Here is a 9,205-nt window from a genome sequence, read left to right as displayed (position 1 = left end):
CCTCAAATATTTCAAACGTAGCTGTTGCACGGTTCAATAAATGATGACATTGTCAATGATTGATTATGCATTGTTATCATTCGTATTTTCTTTAACCCTTTTCTGAGTCCGTCTGTTTTTGTTTTTTGTTGTTATTATTTTTGTTGTTGTTGTTGGTTCTTTTCCAATCATTCTGTGTATCTCTCTGCCTCTGTCTGTCTGTCTGTCTGTCTGTCTGTCTCTCTCTCTCTCTCTCTACTCATCTATCTATCAATCTTCTTTCCCCGACTATTAAGAATAGACTTGTGTTGTACTTATTGCACTTTTTATGTCTGATCAAACAGAATGTGTCTGTTTATACATAGTTGTCATCATCGTCTTTTTTGGTGGGTTTTTTTTTTTCCTTTTTACTGTAGGATGCTACAGAGTGTGTGCATACGGAGAGAGAGAGAGAGAGAGAGAGAGAGAGAGAGAGAGAGAGAGAGAGAGAGAGTGTCTGTGTGTCTGTGTGTTTACGTGAAAAATTATTGCGCGTCATGCAATAACAGTCTAAACAACGTGTGCAGACTGTAAACCTCGGCCTTTGCACGACAATAAAAAAAAAATTACCATTACACGCTGACTTGATTTGGCGGAATGTTCCCCTGTGATGTGATGACAGTTATCATCATCGTCATCATCATCATCATCATCATGTGTGTGACGCAAATATATTGTACATCTGTACAAAACAGAGCGTTGGATGTTTTTCGTTCTCTACACTTTCGTCTTTAATGGCCGGTCCTTACACACGACAAAACATGACTTTAAAGAGAGAGAGAGAGAGAGAGAGAGAGAAATAAAACAAACAAACAAAAACACATTAACAAGAAAGGTTTAGACACTGTTTGAAATATACACACAAACTGCAGCAATTGTCTTCAACCAGCTGTGACCGTCTGTGATTGGCTGTTGGACACTGACGTCATCAGCGTTGTGAATAATTATTGCGACAGCATTTTTGTTTGATCTCTTTTTATGTGTCGCACAGCCCTTTGAATTTTCTTTGTCGGTATGCAAAGCACACACAATGCATATCCAGATAGTAGAGAGACAGACAGACAGAGACTGAGACAGAGACAGAGCGAGAGAGAGAATTAAACGTTTAGCAAAGTATCCAGTCTGTCATTTCAAGAAAACGGAGTCAGACCGACCTAACCCTCTTCGCCCAGGCCGGAGCACAAAGCCCCAGTAAGCAAACACAGTGAGAACACTTCTCCAGTCATTTCGGTCTTGAGCTCGCCATCTGATTTCTTTCAGGATTCGATCTTCTTTCCCCACAGTTCCTCTCCGTGAGCCCAGTGCTCTGCCTCTCTTTTATTGTCCCTGTTGGTGCCCATCTGAGGACAGCGTTCACATGTCTGGTTCTGTTCATTCTCAGGACGTGGCCCACGCACCTTCAACGTCTCTGTTTCATTGTTTATAAACCAGTGGTAAGTCTATCAGTTGTAGAAAATCTGAATGGAAGCGGCAGTCTGGGTTTTGCATTGTGTCTTGTTGTATTGTATTACTTTTTTGCCACAACAAATCTCTGAGTGAAATTCAGACTGTTTTCTTAGAAACTGAACTAAACTAGTGCAGACGACTGCCGCTTGACTAAAAACCGTCACCGTAATTAGAAAGAAGAAAACTGAAAGTGGGGCTGAGCAAAGCTGACTGACATCTGCGACCAAAAGAACTCACAGAAATAATTATCTCTTACATCTCTACGATTGGGATATACGAAGATTTCCTCTTCTTCTCCTCTTTCTTTTTCTTCGTTCGTGGGCTGCAGCCCCCACGTTCACTCGCAGTTACACGAGTGGGCTTTTACGCGTATGACCGTTTTTACCCCGCCATGTAGGCAGCCATGCTCCGTTTTCGGCGATACGAAGATGTTATTCTCCGAATTCCAACTCGGCTCTTCGATGGGGACCTGGGAGCAGGCGCATGACTGTCGCAACCAGGGACGCCCGAAGATAAGCTTAATACCAACCTTAAAAATGGGCAAATACTTAGCCTTGGGCTGAGTTACGATGCTGGTCAGGCATCTGCTTAGCAGATGTGGTGTAGCGTGTATGGATTTGTTCGAACGCAGTGACGCCTCCTTGAGTAACTGAACTGAAGTGAACTTAGCCTTGGCAGACTGGGGGCTGCTGCTGCTGTTAAAAGAAAGGGGCCTAGCCTGCGTGCCCTGTCAAATACTGCCGTGAGGACTGTGGAGAGGGACCGCCGCCAGCTCCTTACAGCTGCTGGAGATCGATGTCTGCCCCTGCCCTGCCTGCTGGCGTTCCATGCCCCCAACCTTCAACAGCATAAGTTTATGTGCTGCCGACTTTAGGCAGCGGAGCCACTTGCATGTCCACTGCCGGTACAACGCATCGGGTCCTCCATTCCCAAGAGGCAGCCGTGATGAGTCTTTCACGTAACCAGCTTGAGAAGACAGTGTCCGCACTATTCTTCTTCTCTGGTAAGTTTGCTTGGAGTGATTGTGTTGCGTTGGTTTGGTGGTTTGAAGAAAAGGTGAGAGAGCACTGCTTCTTTTCTGTTCTTTGTGAAATCACCGATCCGGATTGCTGACTTTAAGTTATTGCAACTCAAGTTCACAGTGATGCACAGGATTCACGCCCATGCCATGAATTGCGAGTGCAAACACACACACACACACACACACACACACACATATATATATATATATATATATATATATATATATATATATATATACACGCGCCCGCACACACGCAGACAGGGAGAGAGACAGGGAGAGAGAAACAGAGGCGGAGACAGAGTTATAGTCTTCACCCATGTACACGGGAGAGAAAAAAAAAGAACAAGAGAAACAAGAGCAGACACGTCTTTTTTTGTCTTTTTCTTTTTTAATCGAGGACTTCACCAATCCACAGATAATATCTGAATAAACAATCCAATCTAAACACCTCCAGGGACATCAGAAAATGCTCTGCACTGCAAAATGCAAAAATATGTCTACAAAAAAACAAAAACACACACAAAAAATCACCAAATAAGCAAACCCAGATAATGCAGATCAACCACCTGTCTCCCAGGCAATAGACTATTATTCTACTGGCATCAGCTTTGTGATTTAAAACCTCAGATGACCGCAAATACCGTTCAAAGTAGTATGATAGTAACGATCTTAAACTTTAACCCCTTAGCTGCTGCAGACCGGTACGTTCGTACAGAGCTTACAGGTCAGGTTTTTACTCGCCATTCTCGGACCTTTCAACTTGGGATTGCATCACTTTAGTTCAGCAGATACTGCGACACCATTGTCAAAATATACAAAGGTAGTGACTGCGGTTGAAATGCAGGCCAAAGTGATCTCATTCCTTCACGACCAAGCCGTCAAGAGGTTAATTTTTGAAGAATCACTTCTCTTTGCGATTTCAGTCCGGAATTAACAGTTACATTGACAAAGTTTAGAATGCCCATCAGAGAAAGACAAGAAGAGAGGAGTCCTTGATATAAGAGGTTGCAGAAAGAAACTACATTGACGCGAAACCAGAATGTGTACGCACAATGAAGAGATTTGTCCCTGACAAACAATTTGCAGGAAGAAACTACATTTACTGGAAAACAGAATGTGTTCGCGCGGTGAAAAGAGTTGTCCCTAACAACAGTTTGCAGTTTCTGCAGGAAAAAAAAAACTACACTGATGAAAAACAACAACAATCAAATGTGTACGCGGAGGCAGAAAAACGAAAAAGGAATTGGGGAGAAAAGAAGAAAAAGATGGGTTGTGTTGGATTAAAGTGACGCACTCTCTCTGAAGATAACTAATTAGATTTCACACACAGAAAGTCTTTTGCACATAGTGCAATAAATTACTAAACAATACAAATTGACGAGCGATATGTTGCAATGTCAATTATTCTGTTGTGAACACACACTGTTGTAAACGTAAACACTTGACAGTACGATATGATACTAACAGTAAAATATTATCTGTCATATGAGATATACTGTCACGAATACTTACCTGTGCAATATTACACCGTCACGAACACAGTTGTAAAATACATAACTATCTCGAGCAATCAGAGGGAGACTAGAATACTGTATTGAAATAGTCATGATACTATGATTATGACTGTTTTGCCGTTTAGCTGTGAAATATAATGCCGGTTTGCTGAAAAATATGACAGACCTACTTTGGTGAACAAATAATTGTAGAATACACGTTGTTTAAGGAACAGTTGGAAAATAAATGCCATACCGGCATGAAATATTGAATGTGAAGTATGATATCATGAAAGGATATCTGCGAAATTAGTTGTAAATTGCTATACTGTCGAGACAAATTTCATGAAATGCTATTGGCATACTATCGAGATAAATTCGATGGCAACGATGATTCTAGCGTAACAAGGCGAGTGTAAAATATGGTACAACGATAAGTAAATAGCTCTAAGATATGTCACTAGGTCAGCTGTTAAATAAAATGGCATAATAAACAATACATGTAAAATATATTAGAGTACATTAACATTTTCAAACATTCAATAGAAATGTTTATTTGTATTATGCTTGTATATCATTATAGGTTATATGCAGCTATAAAACGCTCCCTCGAATACTAGGAGATAGACGCTTTAGGAATGTACATTTATTTATTTATTTGTGTGTCATTATATCAAACATGTATCAAATATGTCAAATATCAGTGATTCCGAACAGTCATGTCTAAATATGATATGCTGTCGAACAACTGCGTGCAAAATACAATACTGTAAAAAACAAATTATCAGTTCTAAATTATAGCATCACAAAAAGGCTTTAAAATGACACCATGTTCCAGCAGAACCAATCTTTTACAATGATACTTTTAAAATTGACAATTGGTTATATCTTTGAAACTGGGTAAACAGAACTGTGTCGTTAGGTCGAGATATAACCAGCGAAGAAGAGTTGTTTATAAGTCATACAACGTTTTCACCATACACAAAAAAGTGACATCAAACCCTATCCAAAATATATGGGATTCAAAAGACGCGCGCGCGCACGCACACACACACACACACACACACACACACACACACACACACACACACTTTTGTCTTTGTTTGTCTTGCTTTTTGTGTTCTATGACATCACTGCCAACGGAGAAAAGCTTGAAACCGTGAAGAATTTCAAATACCTTGGAGCAATAGTTTCAGATGAGGGGTCCAAGCCTGAAGTATTAGCCAGAATGGCAATGACAGCTGCAACACTAGCCAAGTTGAACACCATTTGGAAGGACAAGGCAGTCAAGCTCAGCTCAAAGATAAGACTCATGCGTTCCCTTATCTACTCAGTTCTCCTGTATGCTTGTGAAACATGGACCCTTACAGCAGAATTAGAGAAGAGGATTCAGGCCTCAGAAATGAGATGCTTCAGAAGACTGCTTGGCATCTCTTACAAAGACCACATAACCAATGAGGAAGTCAAAAACAGAATAAGGCAAGCCATTGGTCCCTATGAAGATCTTCTCACCACCATCATGAGGCGCAAATTAAAATGGTTCGGCCACGTAACAAGAGGAGAGGGGCTTGCCAAGACAGTGCTCCAGGGAACAGTCAGAGGAGGAAGGAAGAGAGGAAGACAGAGGAAGAGATGGGAAGACAACATCACAGAATGGACAGGATTGAAGCTGAGCGAGGCGGTCAAATGTGCGAAAGACAGGGATGGATGGAGAGGACTGGTTGACAGGTCATCTGTAGCGCCCCAACGGCAACCGCCATGGGGCAACTGAACTGAACTGAATGTTTGTATGAATGATTTTTTTTTTAACAAAAACAAAACAAAAAACCACGACCACCACCACCACCACCACGAACAACAACAACATTAACAAACAAACAAAATCAACAAGACCCAAACATAACTGTCAGCACATTTATTGTACCTCCTTTATCGGGTGTAGTTTATAGCTGTGCACATGACTACTTTCGTTTCTTTCTCTGGACCAAAACATATACATTTAATGAGTTAGTATGCGCATAAAAGTGCTTTTGGGGTTATTGTTTTTTTTTGTTTTGGGGGGTATTTTGTCGATTTGCAGTATGTTGAGTTGTGTTACAATGACACTCTGCAAATGTGCTTTATGTAAAATGGAAACCCGAACAAAACAACAACAATAGAAAAATGATAATGATAACAAAACCATCTTTGCAAGGGCTGGAAAAAGGCCAGTGCAATATCCAAATCATATTCAGACTCATTCATATAATTCTGATTTATCTATCCATTCTAGTAGGAGACTGAGTTAAACGTTTAATGTAATATCGAAATCAAAAGAAAAACAGTTTTATAATTATGTTCCGGGGAAAATCTTTCTATGTGTTGAGAAAGATTCTCACATGCCATGGACATGATATATGGATTTTTTTGATTTTTTTTTTAAGGGGGGGCGGGGGTATTGACGTATATTATTATTATTGATAATATATTTATCATCATCATTGTTGTTGTTGGTTGTTGTTGTTGTTATGAGCATTTACGTCTAATCTTGAAAATAAGCCCTAGGTAATAGAACACACATGTAAATATCAAAGGAAGAAATTGAACGCAAGATACCAAACATTAACCAAAATTATTCATCCCCCCTCGCCACCCCCTCCCCCCACTCCCCCGTCCCCCAAAAAAAACACACACACCCCCCCCGCCCCCACAATACGCACAAGTACATGTGCACGCGCACACACAAGTCGTAGCACACAATCGGAAATAGTACACAATGAAAAATACAACCAACAATTTCTAAAACTACCAAAACTCACTCACTCAATAATAGTTATTTTAGTTCATACTGGAAAGGGATAAGCTGTTGAGAATTATTCAGGAGGGGAAAAGGTGGGTCTTCAGACTGGTTTTGAAAGATTGCAGCGAAGATGAGTGACGGAGAGGCTGAGGAAGTTGATTCCAAAGAAAGGGGGCTTGGTATGAAAAACTGCGTTGGCCATACGTTTTTGTTCGACCAGGGGGGATCATAAACATACGGGTGTCAGAAGAAGAGCGAAGTTGGCGTGAGGGTATGTAAGGATGAATGAGATCAGAAAGATACTGTGGACCAGAAGCCTCAATGGACTTGAAACAAAGAGAGACGACTTTGTAAGTAGTTCTTTCTTGTACTGGGGGCCAGTGTAAAGCATGAAGGAGAGGAGAGACGTGATCAAATTTACAGGAACGAAAGACACGACATGTAGCATAGTTCTGGACTTTCTGAAGTCTAGCAATGAGGTAGCTGGGTGAACCAAGCAGGGAATTAAAATAATCCAGGTGGGACAGCACAAAGACACAGAGGAGAGTTTTGGTTGCATCTTCAGTCAGGAGATGACGAATGGATGCAATTCAGCGAATTTCAAAGTAACACAGTTTGCATATATTTGCAACATGCTGCTGATAGGAAAGAGACTGGTCGAGTATGATACCAAGACTGCGGGCGGAAGAGGAAAGAGGAATGTCAGTGCCACTGAGGGAGACTGAGGAAGGCAGAGAGACTGAGTGGAAAAGTCTATGTCTGGTGATAATCATGATTTCAGTTTTATCCTCATTTAATTTTAGCTTGTTTTCAGTCATCCAAGTCTTCAGATCGGAGATACAGGCCTGAGTAGAGTCAATGAGAGAAGGAAAGAGAGACGGAGGTCCCGACAGATACAGCTGATTGACATCTGAAAAGCTATTGTGGGACAACGAATGATGATTCACAATGGTGGAAATCGGTTGTGTATAGAGAACAAACAGAATGGGCACAAGAACGGAGCCTTGTGGCACACCAAACTGTACGTCGGAAGGGGAGGATGAAAGATCGCAAACAGAAACAATATTGGACCGGTCAGACAGATAAGAGCGGAACCATGAGAGAGCAAGATCGAAGATTCCAAAAGTGCGATTCAGACGGTTGAGGAGAATCTGTTGATCAACAGTATCAAAGGCGGCTGAAAGATCAAGAAGGGAGAGAATAGAATTTTCGTTTTTGTCAAGAGAAGTTAATAAATCGTTCGCAGTTTTGAGAAGGGCTGTCTCAGTGCTATGACCGGTGCAGTAAGCAGACTGAAATGGGTAATTCAAGTTATTGGTACTGAGGTGGTCGAGAAGTTGAGCAAGCACAACTTTCTCTGTGAGTTTTGAGAAAGCAATAATATAAAAAATGTTTTCCATGTGTTGATGACCGAGAAAATTGAATAGATCGTTTATTTCGGCTCATTGCAGTGTAGACTGGTTCGTGCAGATCTGAAGATCTAATATGTGTTGCGGTGTGGTTGAAGTGATGGAAACATCTCCCACCGAAATAAAAGAATAATCGAGATATGATAAAACACACAAAAAACATGATTTAAACGGTGTTATTATGTCAACTACAATCACATCTATTCATCGCACAAGCGTTACACAAGTGAGTCAAAAAGCCAAACATAGAATACCTAACATTCCATGGATCTGGACTTGGATCTGGGTCAATGACATTGAAGTAACCATAACTTATTCACAAAAAAGGAAGAAAAGGAGAAAGAAGAAGAAGAAGGAAAGAGAGGATGAAAGAAAGAAAGAAGGGAAAAGAAGAAGAAGAATGAGCAAGAAGAAAACGAAAAGGAAGAAGGGGAAAAGGAAGTATGAGAAGACGAAGAAATTGACTGAGCAGAAGGATAAGAAGCAGAAAAAGAAGGAGAACAAAAAGGAGAGAAGAAAGAAAAAGAAGTACAACAACAACAGCGCAAAACACCACGTCCCAGTGACTGATATGGTGGACATGTGACAGTGCTCTTTGAGACTGTCCACAGCAGTCAGACCCAAGTGCAGTCCGATGTAGCAGCATATTCATATCCCCGTTGGTTTTCACCCCTGGGCCAAATCTGACTTGTCCAGATTAACCTCGGGATCGATGTATACTAGCCTGGGTGAAACTTTCAACCGGTCACAACTTACGTTCCCTCCACATCCAGTCGGATATGACCACAGCCTCCCATCGTAACAGACATAGGAGTAATTATAGGCTAGCTTGAAATGCCCCCCACGTCCCCTCCCCACTCTACCCTTCGAGTGAGTTTGGCCAAAATAGAAGCATCGCAAGCTATCAAAACAGATTTTCCTGATGTTTCCTGTGTGAGGTTGTTATGGAGATGGGTAGAGGATCAGTGAAGGCTAGCACACAACGACCCCCTTCCCTTTTTAATTTTCGACAGCATAATTCATCCCGCAAAAAGGG

This window comes from Babylonia areolata, chromosome 2, assembly GCF_041734735.1.
Source record: "Babylonia areolata isolate BAREFJ2019XMU chromosome 2, ASM4173473v1, whole genome shotgun sequence".
Lineage (NCBI taxonomy): Eukaryota > Metazoa > Mollusca > Gastropoda > Neogastropoda > Buccinidae > Babylonia > Babylonia areolata.
This window is presented reverse-complemented; position numbering follows the sequence as displayed.